Here is a 3,279-nt window from a genome sequence, read left to right on the forward strand (position 1 = left end):
AAGGTTCGATAAAAGCTATAAGGGAATCCATTCAAAGGAGAAAATCATTAACTAATCGATTAAAACAAAACTCAAGATAAGGATAGTAATAATGAATGGACTCAATCAATAAGGGACATTAAAACAAGATAAAAGCAAGTAAAGATAAAATTGGTAAAAAACCTACTTGTGACTACTACCCCCCACTCAGGAAAAACAACCGTCCTCGGGGGTGAACAACAAGGTAGGCACTTCAAAATAAAATGAATAAAATACGATGGAAGCCTAATCATGTATGGGAGAGGTCAAAAGAAATTAGAAAAACTAAGAGAGAAAACAAGCGACAAAAGAGATAAAAACTAGAAAGTCTCTGAATGAACACATCGCCGCGATGTACTGTAACACTTCAAAATATATATAGTCCTCAAAATTACGTACAAGCATCAAGTAGGCTAACTCTGCAAAATTCAAGAATAAACACATTCGAGCAACATTTAGTAAAAGGTTCAATAAGATAGCATCTCCTCAAAATCAAACTTACTAAAAACATATGGAAATATCTAGCTGCATGACTACATAAAATATAAAATAAAAAATAAAAATGTCAAAAATCGTAGTTAGAGTTAAGCATAAAATAGATTAGGAATGCCCCCGAAGGTGCTTCTTTTGTTCGAGTCGCCTAAATGGACTCGGATCGATTCACTCGCATCGCGGGCAAATTAAGAAGGTAGGCTCAATGTAAGTTGGGGCTCGAGGCATATAAGTGCAATGAAAAGGTCCGATGTCCGCAGGTAGATGACCAAGGAGGTGCTCTCTGGACCGATTTGGGATGTCCATTCATCCACTCGAATTCGGCTAAGTGACCCGAAAACAAACTTGCAACTACCCTTCTCGGGTCTATCACAAAGACAAAGTCTCATATTGATACAAGTTATTTTTTCGGATGAATAACACATACTAGTAGGGGAAGAAACATGTATAGCATCATCCATTTGTACATCTTGTGGTTGTGTATTACATGCAAGATCAATTCCATCAATACAACAAATGGCATGAACATGGTTGGTGGAAGAACTATCAAATGAGGGTAAACTAAAAGTGACACGTCGTCCCCTACATTAAGTTCTAACTTCCCCTCAAATACGCTCTATTTTAGCTCTACCGTGGCAAGGAAAGGTCTCCCCAAAATTAATGGTACACCATGCTCATTGTCCATATCCAAAACCATAAAGTCCACAGGGAATATGAACTTATCTACCTTAACTAGCACATTTTCCACAATTCCCTAGGAAGCTTAATGTGAATGGTCAGCTAATTGAATGCACATCCTAGTGGATTTTGCCTCCCCCAAACCTAGCTTATTGAACAAACTAGTGGGCATGACATTTATGCTAGCCCCCAAATCAGCTAGTGCATCATCAACACATAAATTACCTAAAGTACAGGGAATAGTGAAACTCCACCGGATCGTGACGCTTCTCTGCAACTTGCTCGAAACACCACGAGCACTCCTCGTTAAAATTGTTAACATATGGCGACCTCCTCCAACTTCCCTTTTCCGCTAAGTATGTCCTTTAAGAACTTAGCATACTTGACATCCGCTCCAATGCATCAATAAAAGGCAAGTTAATATGCAGTTGTCTAAAAATATCTAAAACTTCGAATCGCTCTTTTCGCCTCTACTTGTTTAGCTCTAGCAGGATAAGGAATCTTAGGTTGATATTCCACCGACTGGAATTGATTTCACCTTTTGTCCCTCGGGTTCCCTAACCTTACCGCTTGCCTTAACCCGCACATCAATAGTGGCGTCCATCAAAACAGGGCTTAGAAGAAGTCGAACTAACTTACGACGCAAAATGATGGCGTTCACGTGCTCCTGGGTTAGACTCGGTGGTGCTCGGAGCGCTTGCGCACTTTCGTAGGACAACATCTTAGAGATTTGGCCAATCCGGGTCTCCAAGTTCGAATCGAGGCCTCACCGGTTCCTAAGTGCACTATCGGTTTCTGGAACCTCATCTCCGTAGACGTCATAAACTTCATCATAAGCTCCTCTAAATTTGACTTCTTTTCTAGTAGAGGGAGGAGCTTGTGCAGGCCTAGCTAAATGTTGCCGTTGCCGATGAAGTCTCTTGAAACCAGTGGACCCCGAGCGTTATTGTTCCTCCAATCAAGTTGGGATGATTGCTTCACCCGAGGGTTGTATGTATTGGTCAAGGATCGCTCACGCCGCTGGGGCATTCCCCATATAATTAACTGTTCAACATCAAAAGACATAGCAGAATTAGATGGAAAAGTAGTAGAGGATGAAGCAAACATACCTCCATGATGCAATTTGCAGTAATGCGGGCCACTACAAAACTCAGCGATGACCCAACATTGTTGCTGCATGAGCACCAAGCATTTGGAGTTGGTCGATCTTCTTGGCTAGAAGCTCCACTTGAGCTCGCCAAGGTTGCTATAGAGTCCACTTGGTTGACCACTCCCCGCCTTCCTGGCTCGGCTCCCAGAGGATTGCCACTGATAGTTGTTCATGGCCATTTCTCTGTCGTGTTGAAGCACACTCCGGAGTTGCTACTATTTAGCGCCCTGCTGCGGCATCCACCATCGCCTTTCGCAAGGTTCAACCCGCTATAGAAGGTCCGAACTCGCATCCATACTGCAATCCGTGATGTGGGCGGCATCTCAAAAGATCTTTAAATCTCTCCCATGCATCGACATGCTTTCATCATCAAACCGCACAAAAGAAGATATGTCATTTCTAAGTTTAGCAGTTTTAGCGGGAGGAAAATACTTATATAAAATTTTTCGATAACGCCTTCCGTAGTGATCGCCCGTTGTGGAAGAGATTGCAGCCATCTCTTTGCTCTGTCCCTCAAGGAAAATGGAAACAATCTCAGCCTAATGGCATCATCGGTTGTTCCATTTATCTTGAATGTGTCACAAATCTCCAAAAAGATTGCAAGAATGACAATTATAAAACTAACAATTAAGCATAATCCATCAACAAAGGTGAACCCCAATGGGTTCAAAAGATCTAGCTACTCATGTTCATGGTTAAAGCAATTAGGGAACAAAATAAGGAAAAGAAAATTAAAGGCATGTACACCCTTCTCTTTCAAGCTGAATGAGAAACCCTAAATTTGCAAATTCGAAATCTCAAACCCTAGTTGCCTCTTGAATGCTCCCAAAGTTTGTCTTGATCTTCAATTCGATGTTGGAACAAGTGAAATCCCTCCTTTAATTGATGAAATTGATCTCTCAAGGTCTACAATTGAGGTATAGGAAACAATTGGTTAAGTG

The 3,279-nt window shown here is 41.4% G+C and overlaps 1 non-coding gene across 1 annotated transcript; it reads left to right on the forward strand.

Annotated features, from left to right (window-relative positions):
• Nucleotides 1-2,639: 2,639 nt before the first annotated feature.
• LOC112535150 lies at nucleotides 2,640-2,745 on the forward strand. Its single transcript, XR_003079338.2, has one exon. It is a non-coding gene; the product is annotated as a small nucleolar RNA R71 (small nucleolar RNA).
• The last annotated feature ends 534 nt before the right edge of the window (nucleotides 2,746-3,279 follow it).

The sequence above is a fragment of the Ricinus communis genome, chromosome 8 (genome assembly GCF_019578655.1).
Source record: "Ricinus communis isolate WT05 ecotype wild-type chromosome 8, ASM1957865v1, whole genome shotgun sequence".
Lineage (NCBI taxonomy): Eukaryota > Viridiplantae > Streptophyta > Magnoliopsida > Malpighiales > Euphorbiaceae > Ricinus > Ricinus communis.